We start from the raw sequence: 20,406 nt of genomic DNA on the forward strand, positions 1-20,406 counted from the left end.
GGGCACGGATGGAGGGTACTCCCTAACCGGCCATGGACCCCTTGCACCCCACTAAAGGCATTAAAAAACATTTTAAAAATGTGCTATTTGTAACTCATTCAGGTACCATCACAACTCATTCAGGTTACCATCACAAATTTGACATGCTCTAATATACTGCCAAAATGCCCAATTGACTGGCCCGTTGAACTCGGGATGGCCGGTCAGTGATAGTGGTTCCTCTCCATCGCTCGTTGGTGTTGATTTCAGCCTGTCAATTTGGTGAAGGTTAATCACTGTTTAAAACCTCTTTGGGAGAGGGGGCAGTATTTTCACGTCCGGATGAAAAGCGTGCCCAAAGTAAACTATCTGCTACTCAGGCCAAGAAGCTAGGATATGCATAGAATTGAAAATACTCTAAAGTTTCTAAAACTGTTTGAATCATGTCTGTGAGTATAACAGAACTGATATGGCAGGCGAGAACCTGAGAAAAATCCATCCAGGAAAGAAAAGGTCACTCTCTTTTCAATGAGCTTTCTATGGGGATATAGATTTCTGTGGCACTTGCTTGCAGTTCCTATTGCTTCCACTTGTTGTCAACAGTGTTTAGAAATTGGTTGATGTTTTTCCTTTGAGAAATTAAGGAGTAGGGCAGTTCAGAATGAGGGTCGAGTGAAATGTACTGTTTGTTAGAGGCGCGTGACCTGAAAGCTCGTTCCGCTTTGTTTTTATCCGCTATTGAACACAGTTTATCCCGTCTTAAATTTGATTGATTATATACTTTAAAAAATACCTAAAGGTTTATAAGGAAAGTTGTTTGAAATGTTTAGAACAAGTTTAAAGGTAACTTATGAGACATTTTGAAGTCATGTTGCGCGAGTTGGAACTGTGTTTTTCTGGATCAAACACACCAAATAAATGGACATTTTGGAAATATAACGACGGAATTTATCGAACAAAAGGACCATTTGTGATGTTTATGGGAAATATTGGAGTGCCAACAAAAGAAGAGGTAAGGTAAGGCAAAGGCATGAATTATATCGTTATTTCTGCGTTTTGAGTCTCGCCTGGCGGGTTGAAATATGGATGTCATGTGTTTGTTTTGTGGGGTGCTGTCCTCAGATAATCACATAGTTTGCTTTCGCCGTAAAGCCTTTTTGAAATCGGACATGTTGGTTGGATTAACAACAAGTGTAGCTTTAATTTGGTGTATTGCATGTGTGATTTCATGAAAGTTTAATATTTATAGTAATGTAATTTGAATTTGGCGCTCTGCCATTTCACCGGATGTTGTCGAGGGGTACCGCTAGCGGAACGTCTAGCCGTAACAAGTTAGTAAACTTATTGCAAACGGACAAAAGTCAGCCATCAAGTCAGCATCCATCAGTCAATAAGATATCATTCTAACACCAAACTGATACATACTGACACCAAACCCACTTTGTCCAACTCGTTTAGAAGCCAATTATCGCATATTTCAGAGCAGGCCCAAAATTCACAGTGCCTTCTGTTTAAACCATAATAAAAACTTAAAACATGTAGTTACGTTCTAGCTGCGGGTGCAGTTCTGACATTATGTGTAGGCCTAGCTGAGGCGACCCTGAATCCCGAGTTTCGGCTCGATAGGTCATTCGGAGTCCGAGCAGCAACCTTAATTAGTGCCAAGAATTCACTTTTCCAGGCGTTGCTTCGGGGTCCCTAAATGAGCTATTGGACAGACACTTTAGTGTCCGTCTCTATGGGTCGAGGCGGTTTCAATGCTCCCAGTCTGGTGATTCTGGGACTTTTCTAAATGTCGTAATTTTCGCAATGATCAAAATTAATTGAAGTAGTTGCAAATGGACGAGGCTGTTTCTCGGCCTGAGAACCTTCTAGAGCCACATAACTCACCGTGCACAACCAACTTATGCTCTAGAACATGTATATAGGGTTTCAAAGCTCTAGGTTTGACGGTTCTTTGATAGTTCGAACACAGGTAACTATTGCAGGCCCTGTGTGTCTGTGAGCCTCACACTGTCACTCCCCATTGACTGTGATTACAGAAAATCACAGAAATCACATAAAGCTCTGAAACCCACCTTAAAACTTCTTTGGGATAGGGGGCAGCATTTTCACTTTTGGATGAATAGCATGCCCAGAGTAAACTGGCTCCTACTCAGTCCCAGATGCTAATATATGCATATTATTAGTATTGGATAGAAAACACTCTGAAGTTTCTAAAATTGTTTGAATGATGTCTGTGAGTATAACAGAACTCATATGGCAGGCAAAAATCTGAGAAAAAATCCAAACAGGAAGTGGGAAATCTGAGGTTTGTGGTTTTTGAACTCAGCCCCTTTTGAATTCACAGTGGGATATGGGTTATGTTGCACTTCCTAAAGATTCCACTAGATGTCAACCGTCCTTAGAACATTGTTTCAGGCTTCTCTTGTGAAGGGGGGCCAGATGGGAACTGTTTGATTAAGGGGTCTGCCAGCAGCCTCGTTCTCAGTCATGCGCATTTCACATGAGAGGTAACTCTCATTCCATTGCTTTTCTACAGACAATGGAATTCTCCGGTTGGAACATAATTGAACATTTATGATAAAAACATCCTAATGATTTATTCTATACTTAGTTTGACAAGTTTCCTCGACCTGTAATATAACATTTTGAACTTTTTGTCCGACTGGACCTGAACGTGCTTTTGGATTTGTTTACCAAACGCCCTAACAAAAGAAGCTATTTGGACATAAATGGACTTAAATGATGGACATTGTCGAACAAAACAAACATTTTTTGTGGAACTGCGATTCATGGGAGTGCATTCTGATGAAGGTCATGAAAGGTAAGTTAATATTTATAATGCTATTTTTGAAGAATGTTGACTGCGCAACATGGCGGATATTTCTTTTGGCTGGATTAGCTCTGAGCACCGTACTCAGATTATGCTTTTTCCGTCAAGTTTTTTTTTAAATCTGACACAGCGGTTGCATTAAGGGGAAGTGTATCTAAAGTTCCATGCATTACACTTGCATTTTCATCAACATTTATAATGAGTATTTCTGTGAATTCATGTGGCTCTCTGCAATATCACTGCAAATTTTGGAACTACTGAACATAACACGCCAATGTAAAATAAGATTTTTGATTATAAATATGAACTTTACCGAACAAAACATACATGTATTGTGTAACATGAAGTCCTATGAGTGTCATCTGATGAAGATCATCAAAGGTTACTGATTCATTTTATCTCTATTTGTGCTTTTTGTGACTCCTCTCTTTGGCTGGAAAAATGGTTGGGTTTTTCTGTGAGTTGGTGGTGACCTAACATAATCGTTTGTGGAGACTTTGTTCTAAAGCATTTTTTAAATCAGACACTGTGGCTGGAGAAAAAAAAAATTACTTTAACCATCACTGAACGGACAGAATTATTTCTCGTAAATTGCGATAGATAAATGGCTGGTTCTTTTTTTCCTTACACCGTAGGTTCTTGTACTTTGACGTGAAGAGGTCTAATTAGCGCTCTATTATAGTTTTTGACCTTTACTCCCAGAAAGTGGGCATAGGCTATAGGCTATGATAATGCCACTGCGATAGAATTTCAGAATTCAGCTATTCAAACTGTTTGCAGTATCTCGCACAGCTTCTCCGCAAACTGTATTATTTGTTGTTACATTGGTATGTCTAGCAGTTCGCCCCCTACCTAACACTGGTGGATTCTCGATTACATGTAATTAATGGCAAGGTGGGGTACTTGTTCAATAGATGTTCCCTTTTTTCCTGGACAAAAGCAATATCGAGAGCAAATCACTTTGGGTAATCAGCAACACTGGCTCAGCTGCAATGGGGTCGAACCCAAAACCTTTTCATGTAAATCTTGCCATAGCTGCCTCTAGAGGAGGCAAGACAAAGTGGGTAAAGTGGCTTTGGGTAACGTACTACTTGGAACATTTCGAGGCAGTGTGGGGGCAAAGCTGAAATTGTGGGCCCAAACCCGCTGTTGCTGAGTTCATTCTCCCGAACACTACTTCTGACACAGCATATACTTACTGACACCTTTTTTCTGTTTCTACCTAGTTGCAAGATAATGTTCAACCGTCAGCTGAAACCTCAAAAGGGTTATATAGAAGCCATGTTTGGTCTTTTCACTATCTTCTCTTTCACATTTATAGCAGTCTCACATGAGACTATCAAAAATTGCCAAGGCTGACTATATTTCAAGTCATCCCAAGCGGGGTATTGGGTTAAGTTTTCAACCAGCAATAATCACGCCTCAGATGGACTTCATAGGCTATGATATCGCCTCTGCGAAAGAATGGCATATTACAGCTACTCAAACTCTTTACAGTGTCATGCATAGCTTCTCCTTTAACGGGAATATTGTGTTTTAACATTGCAATGTCTAGCAGTTCGCCCCCTACCTGCCACTTTGGTGGATTCTTGATTACATGTCATTCATGGCAAGGTGGGGTACTTATTCAATAGATGTTACCTTTTTCACGTATGTAAAAAAACAATATCGAGAGCAAAGCATGTTGGGTAAGTTGCACCACTGGTTCAGCTGCAATGGGTCGCAAACCCAAAACCTTTTCAACTCAACCTTGCCACCGCTGCCTCTAGTGGAAGTGTATAACGTGGCTAAGGGTACCTTACTTCTTGCAAGAATTAGAGGCAGTGTGGGGGCAATACTGGAATTGTGGACCAATACCCCTGTTGCTGAACCTATTCTCCCCAAGACTACTTCTGACTATATTTCATGTCGTTCCAATGTAGAGTTTTGGGTTAAGTTGTCACCCAACAATAACCACTCCTCGGATGGACCTCATAGGCTATGATAATGCCACTGCGATAGAATTTCAGAATTCAGCTATTCAAACTGTTTGCAGTATCTCGCACAGCTTCTCCGCAAACTGTATTATTTGTTGTTACATTGGTATGTCTAGCAGTTCGCCCCCTACCTAACACTGGTGGATTCTCGATTACATGTAATTAATGGCAAGGTGGGGTACTTGTTCAATAGATGTTCCCTTTTTCCTGGACAAAAGCAATATCGAGAGCAAATCACTTTGGGTAATCAGCAACACTGGCTCAGCTGCAATGGGGGTCGAACCCAAAACCTTTTCATGTAAATCTTGCCATAGCTGCCTCTAGAGGAGGCAAGACAAAGTGGGTAAAGTGGCTTTGGGTAACGTACTACTTGGAACATTTCGAGGCAGTGTGGGGGCAAAGCTGAAATTGTGGGCCCAAACCCGCTGTTGCTGAGTTCATTCTCCCGAACACTACTTCTGACACAGCATATACTTACTGACACCTTTTTTCTGTTTCTACCTAGTTGCAAGATAATGTTCAACCGTCAGCTGAAACCTCAAAAGGGTTATATAGAAGCCATGTTTGGTCTTTTCACTATCTTCTCTTTCACATTTATAGCAGTCTCACATGAGACTATCAAAAATTGCCAAGGCTGACTATATTTCAAGTCATCCCAAGCGGGGTATTGGGTTAAGTTTTCAACCAGCAATAATCACGCCTCAGATGGACTTCATAGGCTATGATATCGCCTCTGCGAAAGAATGGCATATTACAGCTACTCAAACTCTTTACAGTGTCATGCATAGCTTCTCCTTTAACGGTAATATTGTGTTTTAACATTGCAATGTCTAGCAGTTCGCCCCCTACCTGCCACTTTGGTGGATTCTTGATTACATGTCATTCATGGCAAGGTGGGGTACTTATTCAATAGATGTTACCTTTTTCACGTATGTAAAAAAACAATATCGAGAGCAAAGCATGTTGGGTAAGTTGCACCACTGGTTCAGCTGCAATGGGTCGCAAACCCAAAACCTTTTCAACTCAACCTTGCCACCGCTGCCTCTAGTGGAAGTGTATAACGTGGCTAAGGGTACCTTACTTCTTGCAAGAATTAGAGGCAGTGTGGGGGCAATACTGGAATTGTGGACCAATACCCCTGTTGCTGAACCTATTCTCCCCAAGACTACTTCTGACTATATTTCATGTCGTTCCAATGTAGAGTTTTGGGTTAAGTTGTCACCCAACAATAACCACTCCTCGGATGGACCTCATAGGCTATGATAATGCCACTGCGATAGAATTTCAGAATTCAGCTATTCAAACTGTTTGCAGTATCTCGCACAGCTTCTCCGCAAACTGTATTATTTGTTGTTACATTGGTATGTCTAGCAGTTCGCCCCCTACCTAACACTGGTGGATTCTCGATTACATGTAATTAATGGCAAGGTGGGGTACTTGTTCAATAGATGTTCCCTTTTTTCCTGGACAAAAGCAATATCGAGAGCAAATCACTTTGGGTAATCAGCAACACTGGCTCAGCTGCAATGGGGGTCGAACCCAAAACCTTTTCATGTAAATCTTGCCATAGCTGCCTCTAGAGGAGGCAAGACAAAGTGGGTAAAGTGGCTTTGGGTAACGTACTACTTGGAACATTTCGAGGCAGTGTGGGGGCAAAGCTGAAATTGTGGGCCCAAACCCGCTGTTGCTGAGTTCATTCTCCCGAACACTACTTCTGACACAGCATATACTTACTGACACCTTTTTTCTGTTTCTACCTAGTTGCAAGATAATGTTCAACCGTCAGCTGAAACCTCAAAAGGGTTATATAGAAGCCATGTTTGGTCTTTTCACTATCTTCTCTTTCACATTTATAGCAGTCTCACATGAGACTATCAAAATTGCCAAGGCTGACTATATTTCAAGTCATCCCAAGCGGGGTATTGGGTTAAGTTTTCAACCAGCAATAATCACGCCTCAGATGGACTTCATAGGCTATGATATCGCCTCTGCGAAAGAATGGCATATTACAGCTACTCAAACTCTTTACAGTGTCATGCATAGCTTCTCCTTTAACGGTAATATTGTGTTTTAACATTGCAATGTCTAGCAGTTCGCCCCCTACCTGCCACTTTGGTGGATTCTTGATTACATGTCATTCATGGCAAGGTGGGGTACTTATTCAATAGATGTTACCTTTTTCACGTATGTAAAAAAACAATATCGAGAGCAAAGCATGTTGGGTAAGTTGCACCACTGGTTCAGCTGCAATGGGTCGCAAACCCAAAACCTTTTCAACTCAACCTTGCCACCGCTGCCTCTAGTGGAAGTGTATAACGTGGCTAAGGGTACCTTACTTCTTGCAAGAATTAGAGGCAGTGTGGGGGCAATACTGGAATTGTGGACCAATACCCCTGTTGCTGAACCTATTCTCCCCAAGACTACTTCTGACTATATTTCATGTCGTTCCAATGTAGAGTTTTGGGTTAAGTTGTCACCCAACAATAACCACTCCTCGGATGGACCTCATAGGCTATGATAATGCCACTGCGATAGAATTTCAGAATTCAGCTATTCAAACTGTTTGCAGTATCTCGCACAGCTTCTCCGCAAACTGTATTATTTGTTGTTACATTGGTATGTCTAGCAGTTCGCCCCCTACCTAACACTGGTGGATTCTCGATTACATGTAATTAATGGCAAGGTGGGGTACTTGTTCAATAGATGTTCCCTTTTTCCTGGACAAAAGCAATATCGAGAGCAAATCACTTTGGGTAATCAGCAACACTGGCTCAGCTGCAATGGGGGTCGAACCCAAAACCTTTTCATGTAAATCTTGCCATAGCTGCCTCTAGAGGAGGCAAGACAAAGTGGGTAAAGTGGCTTTGGGTAACGTACTACTTGGAACATTTCGAGGCAGTGTGGGGGCAAAGCTGAAATTGTGGGCCCAAACCCGCTGTTGCTGAGTTCATTCTCCCGAACACTACTTCTGACACAGCATATACTTACTGACACCTTTTTTTCTGTTTCTACCTAGTTGCAAGATAATGTTCAACCGTCAGCTGAAACCTCAAAAGGGTTATATAGAAGCCATGTTTGGTCTTTTCACTATCTTCTCTTTCACATTTATAGCAGTCTCACATGAGACTATCAAAAATTGCCAAGGCTGACTATATTTCAAGTCATCCCAAGCGGGGTATTGGGTTAAGTTTTCAACCAGCAATAATCACGCCTCAGATGGACTTCATAGGCTATGATATCGCCTCTGCGAAAGAATGGCATATTACAGCTACTCAAACTCTTTACAGTGTCATGCATAGCTTCTCCTTTAACGGGAATATTGTGTTTTAACATTGCAATGTCTAGCAGTTCGCCCCCTACCTGCCACTTTGGTGGATTCTTGATTACATGTCATTCATGGCAAGGTGGGGTACTTATTCAATAGATGTTACCTTTTTCACGTATGTAAAAAAACAATATCGAGAGCAAAGCATGTTGGGTAAGTTGCACCACTGGTTCAGCTGCAATGGGTCGCAAACCCAAAACCTTTTCAACTCAACCTTGCCACCGCTGCCTCTAGTGGAAGTGTATAACGTGGCTAAGGGTACCTTACTTCTTGCAAGAATTAGAGGCAGTGTGGGGGCAATACTGGAATTGTGGACCAATACCCCTGTTGCTGAACCTATTCTCCCCAAGACTACTTCTGACTATATTTCATGTCGTTCCAATGTAGAGTTTTGGGTTAAGTTGTCACCCAACAATAACCACTCCTCGGATGGACCTCATAGGCTATGATAATGCCACTGCGATAGAATTTCAGAATTCAGCTATTCAAACTGTTTGCAGTATCTCGCACAGCTTCTCCGCAAACTGTATTATTTGTTGTTACATTGGTATGTCTAGCAGTTCGCCCCCTACCTAACACTGGTGGATTCTCGATTACATGTAATTAATGGCAAGGTGGGGTACTTGTTCAATAGATGTTCCCTTTTTCCTGGACAAAAGCAATATCGAGAGCAAATCACTTTGGGTAATCAGCAACACTGGCTCAGCTGCAATGGGGGTCGAACCCAAAACCTTTTCATGTAAATCTTGCCATAGCTGCCTCTAGAGGAGGCAAGACAAAGTGGGTAAAGTGGCTTTGGGTAACGTACTACTTGGAACATTTCGAGGCAGTGTGGGGGCAAAGCTGAAATTGTGGGCCCAAACCCGCTGTTGCTGAGTTCATTCTCCCGAACACTACTTCTGACACAGCATATACTTACTGACACCTTTTTTCTGTTTCTACCTAGTTGCAAGATAATGTTCAACCGTCAGCTGAAACCTCAAAAGGGTTATATAGAAGCCATGTTTGGTCTTTTCACTATCTTCTCTTTCACATTTATAGCAGTCTCACATGAGACTATCAAAAATTGCCAAGGCTGACTATATTTCAAGTCATCCCAAGCGGGGTATTGGGTTAAGTTTTCAACCAGCAATAATCACGCCTCAGATGGACTTCATAGGCTATGATATCGCCTCTGCGAAAGAATGGCATATTACAGCTACTCAAACTCTTTACAGTGTCATGCATAGCTTCTCCTTTAACGGTAATATTGTGTTTTAACATTGCAATGTCTAGCAGTTCGCCCCCTACCTGCCACTTTGGTGGATTCTTGATTACATGTCATTCATGGCAAGGTGGGGTACTTATTCAATAGATGTTACCTTTTTCACGTATGTAAAAAAACAATATCGAGAGCAAAGCATGTTGGGTAAGTTGCACCACTGGTTCAGCTGCAATGGGTCGCAAACCCAAAACCTTTTCAACTCAACCTTGCCACCGCTGCCTCTAGTGGAAGTGTATAACGTGGCTAAGGGTACCTTACTTCTTGCAAGAATTAGAGGCAGTGTGGGGGCAATACTGGAATTGTGGACCAATACCCCCTGTTGCTGAACCTATTCTCCCCAAGACTACTTCTGACTATATTTCATGTCGTTCCAATGTAGAGTTTTGGGTTAAGTTGTCACCCAACAATAACCACTCCTCGGATGGACCTCATAGGCTATGATAATGCCACTGCGATAGAATTTCAGAATTCAGCTATTCAAACTGTTTGCAGTATCTCGCACAGCTTCTCCGCAAACTGTATTATTTGTTGTTACATTGGTATGTCTAGCAGTTCGCCCCCTACCTAACACTGGTGGATTCTCGATTACATGTAATTAATGGCAAGGTGGGGTACTTGTTCAATAGATGTTCCCTTTTTCCTGGACAAAAGCAATATCGAGAGCAAATCACTTTGGGTAATCAGCAACACTGGCTCAGCTGCAATGGGGGTCGAACCCAAAACCTTTTCATGTAAATCTTGCCATAGCTGCCTCTAGAGGAGGCAAGACAAAGTGGGTAAAGTGGCTTTGGGTAACGTACTACTTGGAACATTTCGAGGCAGTGTGGGGGCAAAGCTGAAATTGTGGGCCCAAACCCGCTGTTGCTGAGTTCATTCTCCCGAACACTACTTCTGACACAGCATATACTTACTGACACCTTTTTTCTGTTTCTACCTAGTTGCAAGATAATGTTCAACCGTCAGCTGAAACCTCAAAAGGGTTATATAGAAGCCATGTTTGGTCTTTTCACTATCTTCTCTTTCACATTTATAGCAGTCTCACATGAGACTATCAAAAATTGCCAAGGCTGACTATATTTCAAGTCATCCCAAGCGGGGTATTGGGTTAAGTTTTCAACCAGCAATAATCACGCCTCAGATGGACTTCATAGGCTATGATATCGCCTCTGCGAAAGAATGGCATATTACAGCTACTCAAACTCTTTACAGTGTCATGCATAGCTTCTCCTTTAACGGTAATATTGTGTTTTAACATTGCAATGTCTAGCAGTTCGCCCCCTACCTGCCACTTTGGTGGATTCTTGATTACATGTCATTCATGGCAAGGTGGGGTACTTATTCAATAGATGTTACCTTTTTCACGTATGTAAAAAAACAATATCGAGAGCAAAAAGCATGTTGGGTAAGTTGCACCACTGGTTCAGCTGCAATGGGTCGCAAACCCAAAACCTTTTCAACTCAACCTTGCCACCGCTGCCTCTAGTGGAAGTGTATAACGTGGCTAAGGGTACCTTACTTCTTGCAAGAATTAGAGGCAGTGTGGGGGCAATACTGGAATTGTGGACCAATACCCCCTGTTGCTGAACCTATTCTCCCCAAGACTACTTCTGACTATATTTCATGTCGTTCCAATGTAGAGTTTTGGGTTAAGTTGTCACCCAACAATAACCACTCCTCGGATGGACCTCATAGGCTATGATAATGCCACTGCGATAGAATTTCAGAATTCAGCTATTCAAACTGTTTGCAGTATCTCGCACAGCTTCTCCGCAAACTGTATTATTTGTTGTTACATTGGTATGTCTAGCAGTTCGCCCCCTACCTAACACTGGTGGATTCTCGATTACATGTAATTAATGGCAAGGTGGGGTACTTGTTCAATAGATGTTCCCTTTTTCCTGGACAAAAGCAATATCGAGAGCAAATCACTTTGGGTAATCAGCAACACTGGCTCAGCTGCAATGGGGGTCGAACCCAAAACCTTTTCATGTAAATCTTGCCATAGCTGCCTCTAGAGGAGGCAAGACAAAGTGGGTAAAGTGGCTTTGGGTAACGTACTACTTGGAACATTTCGAGGCAGTGTGGGGGCAAAGCTGAAATTGTGGGCCCAAACCCGCTGTTGCTGAGTTCATTCTCCCGAACACTACTTCTGACACAGCATATACTTACTGACACCTTTTTTCTGTTTCTACCTAGTTGCAAGATAATGTTCAACCGTCAGCTGAAACCTCAAAAGGGTTATATAGAAGCCATGTTTGGTCTTTTCACTATCTTCTCTTTCACATTTATAGCAGTCTCACATGAGACTATCAAAAATTGCCAAGGCTGACTATATTTCAAGTCATCCCAAGCGGGGTATTGGGTTAAGTTTTCAACCAGCAATAATCACGCCTCAGATGGACTTCATAGGCTATGATATCGCCTCTGCGAAAGAATGGCATATTACAGCTACTCAAACTCTTTACAGTGTCATGCATAGCTTCTCCTTTAACGGGAATATTGTGTTTTAACATTGCAATGTCTAGCAGTTCGCCCCCTACCTGCCACTTTGGTGGATTCTTGATTACATGTCATTCATGGCAAGGTGGGGTACTTATTCAATAGATGTTACCTTTTTCACGTATGTAAAAAAACAATATCGAGAGCAAAGCATGTTGGGTAAGTTGCACCACTGGTTCAGCTGCAATGGGTCGCAAACCCAAAACCTTTTCAACTCAACCTTGCCACCGCTGCCTCTAGTGGAAGTGTATAACGTGGCTAAGGGTACCTTACTTCTTGCAAGAATTAGAGGCAGTGTGGGGGCAATACTGGAATTGTGGACCAATACCCCTGTTGCTGAACCTATTCTCCCCAAGACTACTTCTGACTATATTTCATGTCGTTCCAATGTAGAGTTTTGGGTTAAGTTGTCACCCAACAATAACCACTCCTCGGATGGACCTCATAGGCTATGATAATGCCACTGCGATAGAATTTCAGAATTCAGCTATTCAAACTGTTTGCAGTATCTCGCACAGCTTCTCCGCAAACTGTATTATTTGTTGTTACATTGGTATGTCTAGCAGTTCGCCCCCTACCTAACACTGGTGGATTCTCGATTACATGTAATTAATGGCAAGGTGGGGTACTTGTTCAATAGATGTTCCCTTTTTTTCTGGACAAAAGCAATATCGAGAGCAAATCACTTTGGGTAATCAGCAACACTGGCTCAGCTGCAATGGGGGTCGAACCCAAAACCTTTTCATGTAAATCTTGCCATAGCTGCCTCTAGAGGAGGCAAGACAAAGTGGGTAAAGTGGCTTTGGGTAACGTACTACTTGGAACATTTCGAGGCAGTGTGGGGGCAAAGCTGAAATTGTGGGCCCAAACCCGCTGTTGCTGAGTTCATTCTCCCGAACACTACTTCTGACACAGCATATACTTACTGACACCTTTTTTCTGTTTCTACCTAGTTGCAAGATAATGTTCAACCGTCAGCTGAAACCTCAAAAGGGTTATATAGAAGCCATGTTTGGTCTTTTCACTATCTTCTCTTTCACATTTATAGCAGTCTCACATGAGACTATCAAAAATTGCCAAGGCTGACTATATTTCAAGTCATCCCAAGCGGGGTATTGGGTTAAGTTTTCAACCAGCAATAATCACGCCTCAGATGGACTTCATAGGCTATGATATCGCCTCTGCGAAAGAATGGCATATTACAGCTACTCAAACTCTTTACAGTGTCATGCATAGCTTCTCCTTTAACGGTAATATTGTGTTTTAACATTGCAATGTCTAGCAGTTCGCCCCCTACCTGCCACTTTGGTGGATTCTTGATTACATGTCATTCATGGCAAGGTGGGGTACTTATTCAATAGATGTTACCTTTTTCACGTATGTAAAAAAACAATATCGAGAGCAAAGCATGTTGGGTAAGTTGCACCACTGGTTCAGCTGCAATGGGTCGCAAACCCAAAACCTTTTCAACTCAACCTTGCCACCGCTGCCTCTAGTGGAAGTGTATAACGTGGCTAAGGGTACCTTACTTCTTGCAAGAATTAGAGGCAGTGTGGGGGCAATACTGGAATTGTGGACCAATACCCCTGTTGCTGAACCTATTCTCCCCAAGACTACTTCTGACTATATTTCATGTCGTTCCAATGTAGAGTTTTGGGTTAAGTTGTCACCCAACAATAACCACTCCTCGGATGGACCTCATAGGCTATGATAATGCCACTGCGATAGAATTTCAGAATTCAGCTATTCAAACTGTTTGCAGTATCTCGCACAGCTTCTCCGCAAACTGTATTATTTGTTGTTACATTGGTATGTCTAGCAGTTCGCCCCCTACCTAACACTGGTGGATTCTCGATTACATGTAATTAATGGCAAGGTGGGGTACTTGTTCAATAGATGTTCCCTTTTTCCTGGACAAAAGCAATATCGAGAGCAAATCACTTTGGGTAATCAGCAACACTGGCTCAGCTGCAATGGGGGTCGAACCCAAAACCTTTTCATGTAAATCTTGCCATAGCTGCCTCTAGAGGAGGCAAGACAAAGTGGGTAAAGTGGCTTTGGGTAACGTACTACTTGGAACATTTCGAGGCAGTGTGGGGGCAAAGCTGAAATTGTGGGCCCAAACCCGCTGTTGCTGAGTTCATTCTCCCGAACACTACTTCTGACACAGCATATACTTACTGACACCTTTTTTCTGTTTCTACCTAGTTGCAAGATAATGTTCAACCGTCAGCTGAAACCTCAAAAGGGTTATATAGAAGCCATGTTTGGTCTTTTCACTATCTTCTCTTTCACATTTATAGCAGTCTCACATGAGACTATCAAAAATTGCCAAGGCTGACTATATTTCAAGTCATCCCAAGCGGGGTATTGGGTTAAGTTTTCAACCAGCAATAATCACGCCTCAGATGGACTTCATAGGCTATGATATCGCCTCTGCGAAAGAATGGCATATTACAGCTACTCAAACTCTTTACAGTGTCATGCATAGCTTCTCCTTTAACGGTAATATTGTGTTTTAACATTGCAATGTCTAGCAGTTCGCCCCCTACCTGCCACTTTGGTGGATTCTTGATTACATGTCATTCATGGCAAGGTGGGGTACTTATTCAATAGATGTTACCTTTTTCACGTATGTAAAAAAACAATATCGAGAGCAAAGCATGTTGGGTAAGTTGCACCACTGGTTCAGCTGCAATGGGTCGCAAACCCAAAACCTTTTCAACTCAACCTTGCCACCGCTGCCTCTAGTGGAAGTGTATAACGTGGCTAAGGGTACCTTACTTCTTGCAAGAATTAGAGGCAGTGTGGGGGCAATACTGGAATTGTGGACCAATACCCCTGTTGCTGAACCTATTCTCCCAAGACTACTTCTGACTATATTTCATGTCGTTCCAATGTAGAGTTTTGGGTTAAGTTGTCACCCAACAATAACCACTCCTCGGATGGACCTCATAGGCTATGATAATGCCACTGCGATAGAATTTCAGAATTCAGCTATTCAAACTGTTTGCAGTATCTCGCACAGCTTCTCCGCAAACTGTATTATTTGTTGTTACATTGGTATGTCTAGCAGTTCGCCCCCTACCTAACACTGGTGGATTCTCGATTACATGTAATTAATGGCAAGGTGGGGTACTTGTTCAATAGATGTTCCCTTTTTCCTGGACAAAAGCAATATCGAGAGCAAATCACTTTGGGTAATCAGCAACACTGGCTCAGCTGCAATGGGGGTCGAACCCAAAACCTTTTCATGTAAATCTTGCCATAGCTGCCTCTAGAGGAGGCAAGACAAAGTGGGTAAAGTGGCTTTGGGTAACGTACTACTTGGAACATTTCGAGGCAGTGTGGGGCCAAGCTGAAATTGTGGGCCCAAACCCGCTGTTGCTGAGTTCATTCTCCCGAACACTACTTCTGACACAGCATATACTTACTGACACCTTTTTTCTGTTTCTACCTAGTTGCAAGATAATGTTCAACCGTCAGCTGAAACCTCAAAAGGGTTATATAGAAGCCATGTTTGGTCTTTTCACTATCTTCTCTTTCACATTTATAGCAGTCTCACATGAGACTATCAAAAATTGCCAAGGCTGACTATATTTCAAGTCATCCCAAGCGGGGTATTGGGTTAAGTTTTCAACCAGCAATAATCACGCCTCAGATGGACTTCATAGGCTATGATATCGCCTCTGCGAAAGAATGGCATATTACAGCTACTCAAACTCTTTACAGTGTCATGCATAGCTTCTCCTTTAACGGTAATATTGTGTTTTAACATTGCAATGTCTAGCAGTTCGCCCCCTACCTGCCACTTTGGTGGATTCTTGATTACATGTCATTCATGGCAAGGTGGTGGGTACTTATTCAATAGATGTTACCTTTTTCACGTATGTAAAAAAACAATATCGAGAGCAAAGCATGTTGGGTAAGTTGCACCACTGGTTCAGCTGCAATGGGTCGCAAACCCAAAACCTTTTCAACTCAACCTTGCCACCGCTGCCTCTAGTGGAAGTGTATAACGTGGCTAAGGGTACCTTACTTCTTGCAAGAATTAGAGGCAGTGTGGGGGCAATACTGGAATTGTGGACCAATACCCCCTGTTGCTGAACCTATTCTCCCCAAGACTACTTCTGACTATATTTCATGTCGTTCCAATGTAGAGTTTTGGGTTAAGTTGTCACCCAACAATAACCACTCCTCGGATGGACCTCATAGGCTATGATAATGCCACTGCGATAGAATTTCAGAATTCAGCTATTCAAACTGTTTGCAGTATCTCGCACAGCTTCTCCGCAAACTGTATTATTTGTTGTTACATTGGTATGTCTAGCAGTTCGCCCCCTACCTAACACTGGTGGATTCTCGATTACATGTAATTAATGGCAAGGTGGGGTACTTGTTCAATAGATGTTCCCTTTTTTCCTGGACAAAAGCAATATCGAGAGCAAATCACTTTGGGTAATCAGCAACACTGGCTCAGCTGCAATGGGGTCGAACCCAAAACCTTTTCATGTAAATCTTGCCATAGCTGCCTCTAGAGGAGGCAAGACAAAGTGGGTAAAGTGGCTTTGGGTAACGTACTACTTGGAACATTTCGAGGCAGTGTGGGGGCAAAGCTGAAATTGTGGGCCCAAACCCGCTGTTGCTGAGTTCATTCTCCCGAACACTACTTCTGACACAGCATATACTTACTGACACCTTTTTTCTGTTTCTACCTAGTTGCAAGATAATGTTCAACCGTCAGCTGAAACCTCAAAAGGGTTATATAGAAGCCATGTTTGGTCTTTTCACTATCTTCTCTTTCACATTTATAGCAGTCTCACATGAGACTATCAAAAATTGCCAAGGCTGACTATATTTCAAGTCATCCCAAGCGGGGTATTGGGTTAAGTTTTCAACCAGCAATAATCACGCCTCAGATGGACTTCATAGGCTATGATATCGCCTCTGCGAAAGAATGGCATATTACAGCTACTCAAACTCTTTACAGTGTCATGCATAGCTTCTCCTTTAACGGTAATATTGTGTTTTAACATTGCAATGTCTAGCAGTTCGCCCCCTACCTGCCACTTTGGTGGATTCTTGATTACATGTCATTCATGGCAAGGTGGGGTACTTATTCAATAGATGTTACCTTTTTCACGTATGTAAAAAAACAATATCGAGAGCAAAGCATGTTGGGTAAGTTGCACCACTGGTTCAGCTGCAATGGGTCGCAAACCCAAAACCTTTTCAACTCAACCTTGCCACCGCTGCCTCTAGTGGAAGTGTATAACGTGGCTAAGGGTACCTTACTTCTTGCAAGAATTAGAGGCAGTGTGGGGGCAATACTGGAATTGTGGACCAATACCCCTGTTGCTGAACCTATTCTCCCCAAGACTACTTCTGACTATATTTCATGTCGTTCCAATGTAGAGTTTTGGGTTAAGTTGTCACCCAACAATAACCACTCCTCGGATGGACCTCATAGGCTATGATAATGCCACTGCGATAGAATTTCAGAATTCAGCTATTCAAACTGTTTGCAGTATCTCGCACAGCTTCTCCGCAAACTGTATTATTTGTTGTTACATTGGTATGTCTAGCAGTTCGCCCCCTACCTAACACTGGTGGATTCTCGATTACATGTAATTAATGGCAAGGTGGGGTACTTGTTCAATAGATGTTCCCTTTTTCCTGGACAAAAGCAATATCGAGAGCAAATCACTTTGGGTAATCAGCAACACTGGCTCAGCTGCAATGGGGGTCGAACCCAAAACCTTTTCATGTAAATCTTGCCATAGCTGCCTCTAGAGGAGGCAAGACAAAGTGGGTAAAGTGGCTTTGGGTAACGTACTACTTGGAACATTTCGAGGCAGTGTGGGGGCAAAGCTGAAATTGTGGGCCCAAACCCGCTGTTGCTGAGTTCATTCTCCCGAACACTACTTCTGACACAGCATATACTTACTGACACCTTTTTTCTGTTTCTACCTAGTTGCAAGATAATGTTCAACCGTCAGCTGAAACCTCAAAAGGGTTATATAGAAGCCATGTTTGGTCTTTTCACTATCTTCTCTTTCACATTTATAGCAGTCTCACATGAGACTATCAAAAATTGCCAAGGCTGACTATATTTCAAGTCATCCCAAGCGGGGTATTGGGTTAAGTTTTCAACCAGCAATAATCACGCCTCAGATGGACTTCATAGGCTATGATATCGCCTCTGCGAAAGAATGGCATATTACAGCTACTCAAACTCTTTACAGTGTCATGCATAGCTTCTCCTTTAACGGTAATATTGTGTTTTAACATTGCAATGTCTAGCAGTTCGCCCCCTACCTGCCACTTTGGTGGATTCTTGATTACATGTCATTCATGGCAAGGTGGGGTACTTATTCAATAGATGTTACCTTTTTCACGTATGTAAAAAAACAATATCGAGAGCAAAGCATGTTGGGTAAGTTGCACCACTGGTTCAGCTGCAATGGGTCGCAAACCCAAAACCTTTTCAACTCAACCTTGCCACCGCTGCCTCTAGTGGAAGTGTATAACGTGGCTAAGGGTACCTTACTTCTTGCAAGAATTAGAGGCAGTGTGGGGGCAATACTGGAATTGTGGACCAATACCCCTGTTGCTGAACCTATTCTCCCCAAGACTACTTCTGACTATATTTCATGTCGTTCCAATGTAGAGTTTTGGGTTAAGTTGTCACCCAACAATAACCACTCCTCGGATGGACCTCATAGGCTATGATAATGCCACTGCGATAGAATTTCAGAATTCAGCTATTCAAACTGTTTGCAGTATCTCGCACAGCTTCTCCGCAAACTGTATTATTTGTTGTTACATTGGTATGTCTAGCAGTTCGCCCCCTACCTAACACTGGTGGATTCTCGATTACATGTAATTAATGGCAAGGTGGGGTACTTGTTCAATAGATGTTCCCTTTTTTCCTGGACAAAAGCAATATCGAGAGCAAATCACTTTGGGTAATCAGCAACACTGGCTCAGCTGCAATGGGGGTCGAACCCAAAACCTTTTCATGTAAATCTTGCCATAGCTGCCTCTAGAGGAGGCAAGACAAAGTGGGTAAAGTGGCTTTGGGTAACGTACTACTTGGAACATTTCGAGGCAGTGTGGGGGCAAAGCTGAAATTGTGGGCCCAAACCCGCTGTTGCTGAGTTCATTCTCCCGAACACTACTTCTGACACAGCATATACTTACTGACACCTTTTTTCTGTTTCTACCTAGTTGCAAGATAATGTTCAACCGTCAGCTGAAACCTCAAAAGGGTTATATAGAAGCCATGTTTGGTCTTTTCACTATCTTCTCTTTCACATTTATAGCAGTCTCACATGAGACTATCAAAAATTGCCAAGGCTGACTATATTTCAAGTCATCCCAAGCGGGGTATTGGGTTAAGTTTTCAACCAGCAATAATCACGCCTCAGATGGACTTCATAGGCTATGATATCGCCTCTGCGAAAGAATGGCATATTACAGCTACTCAAACTCTTTACAGTGTCATGCATAGCTTCTCCTTTAACGGGAATATTGTGTTTTAACATTGCAATGTCTAGCAGTTCGCCCCCTACCTGCCACTTTGGTGGATTCTTGATTACATGTCATTCATGGCAAGGTGGGGTACTTATTCAATAGATGTTACCTTTTTCACGTATGTAAAAAAACAATATCGAGAGCAAAGCATGTTGGGTAAGTTGCACCACTGGTTCAGCTGCAATGGGTCGCAAACCCAAAACCTTTTCAACTCAACCTTGCCACCGCTGCCTCTAGTGGAAGTGTATAACGTGGCTAAGGGTACCTTACTTCTTGCAAGAATTAGAGGCAGTGTGGGGGCAATACTGGAATTGTGGACCAATACCCCTGTTGCTGAACCTATTCTCCCCAAGACTACTTCTGACTATATTTCATGTCGTTCCAATGTAGAGTTTTGGGTTAAGTTGTCACCCAACAATAACCACTCCTCGGATGGACCTCATAGGCTATGATAATGCCACTGCGATAGAATTTCAGAATTCAGCTATTCAAACTGTTTGCAGTATCTCGCACAGCTTCTCCGCAAACTGTATTATTTGTTGTTACATTGGTATGTCTAGCAGTTCGCCCCCTACCTAACACTGGTGGATTCTCGATTACATGTAATTAATGGCAAGGTGGGGTACTTGTTCAATAGATGTTCCCTTTTTCCTGGACAAAAGCAATATCGAGAGCAAATCACTTTGGGTAATCAGCAACACTGGCTCAGCTGCAATGGGGGTCGAACCCAAAACCTTTTCATGTAAATCTTGCCATAGCTGCCTCTAGAGGAGGCAAGACAAAGTGGGTAAAGTGGCTTTGGGTAACGTACTACTTGGAACATTTCGAGGCAGTGTGGGGGCAAAGCTGAAATTGTGGGCCCAAACCCGCTGTTGCTGAGTTCATTCTCCCGAACACTACTTCTGACACAGCATATACTTACTGACACCTTTTTTCTGTTTCTACCTAGTTGCAAGATAATGTTCAACCGTCAGCTGAAACCTCAAAAGGG

General features: G+C 42.5%; 13 non-coding genes across 13 annotated transcripts; all 13 read right to left on the bottom strand.

Moving 5' to 3' along the window:
* Positions 1 to 4,139: 4,139 nt before the first annotated feature.
* Positions 4,140 to 4,281, bottom strand: LOC121840798. Its single transcript, XR_006079945.1, has one exon. It is a non-coding gene; the product is annotated as a U4 spliceosomal RNA (small nuclear RNA).
* Positions 4,282 to 5,394: 1,113 nt separating this feature from the next.
* LOC121840800 lies at positions 5,395 to 5,536 on the bottom strand. Its single transcript, XR_006079947.1, has one exon. It is a non-coding gene; the product is annotated as a U4 spliceosomal RNA (small nuclear RNA).
* A 1,114-nt stretch (positions 5,537 to 6,650) lies between these two features.
* On the bottom strand, positions 6,651 to 6,791 carry LOC121840836. The gene has a single exon (XR_006079984.1). It is a non-coding gene; the product is annotated as a U4 spliceosomal RNA (small nuclear RNA).
* Positions 6,792 to 7,905: 1,114 nt separating this feature from the next.
* LOC112223345 lies at positions 7,906 to 8,047 on the bottom strand. The gene has a single exon (XR_006079948.1). It is a non-coding gene; the product is annotated as a U4 spliceosomal RNA (small nuclear RNA).
* A 1,113-nt stretch (positions 8,048 to 9,160) lies between these two features.
* On the bottom strand, positions 9,161 to 9,302 carry LOC112223525. Its single transcript, XR_002949342.1, has one exon. It is a non-coding gene; the product is annotated as a U4 spliceosomal RNA (small nuclear RNA).
* A 1,114-nt stretch (positions 9,303 to 10,416) lies between these two features.
* Positions 10,417 to 10,558, bottom strand: LOC121840805. The gene has a single exon (XR_006079950.1). It is a non-coding gene; the product is annotated as a U4 spliceosomal RNA (small nuclear RNA).
* A 1,116-nt stretch (positions 10,559 to 11,674) lies between these two features.
* Positions 11,675 to 11,816, bottom strand: LOC121840806. Its single transcript, XR_006079953.1, has one exon. It is a non-coding gene; the product is annotated as a U4 spliceosomal RNA (small nuclear RNA).
* A 1,114-nt stretch (positions 11,817 to 12,930) lies between these two features.
* Positions 12,931 to 13,072, bottom strand: LOC121840808. Its single transcript, XR_006079954.1, has one exon. It is a non-coding gene; the product is annotated as a U4 spliceosomal RNA (small nuclear RNA).
* A 1,113-nt stretch (positions 13,073 to 14,185) lies between these two features.
* LOC121840809 lies at positions 14,186 to 14,327 on the bottom strand. Its single transcript, XR_006079955.1, has one exon. It is a non-coding gene; the product is annotated as a U4 spliceosomal RNA (small nuclear RNA).
* A 1,111-nt stretch (positions 14,328 to 15,438) lies between these two features.
* On the bottom strand, positions 15,439 to 15,580 carry LOC121840810. The gene has a single exon (XR_006079956.1). It is a non-coding gene; the product is annotated as a U4 spliceosomal RNA (small nuclear RNA).
* Positions 15,581 to 16,696: 1,116 nt separating this feature from the next.
* Positions 16,697 to 16,838, bottom strand: LOC121840811. The gene has a single exon (XR_006079957.1). It is a non-coding gene; the product is annotated as a U4 spliceosomal RNA (small nuclear RNA).
* Positions 16,839 to 17,951: 1,113 nt separating this feature from the next.
* Positions 17,952 to 18,093, bottom strand: LOC121840812. Its single transcript, XR_006079958.1, has one exon. It is a non-coding gene; the product is annotated as a U4 spliceosomal RNA (small nuclear RNA).
* Positions 18,094 to 19,207: 1,114 nt separating this feature from the next.
* Positions 19,208 to 19,349, bottom strand: LOC121840814. Its single transcript, XR_006079959.1, has one exon. It is a non-coding gene; the product is annotated as a U4 spliceosomal RNA (small nuclear RNA).
* Positions 19,350 to 20,406: the final 1,057 nt, after the last annotated feature.

The sequence above is a fragment of the Oncorhynchus tshawytscha genome, linkage group LG02 (genome assembly GCF_018296145.1).
Source record: "Oncorhynchus tshawytscha isolate Ot180627B linkage group LG02, Otsh_v2.0, whole genome shotgun sequence".
NCBI classification, from domain to species: Eukaryota; Metazoa; Chordata; class Actinopteri; order Salmoniformes; family Salmonidae; genus Oncorhynchus; species Oncorhynchus tshawytscha.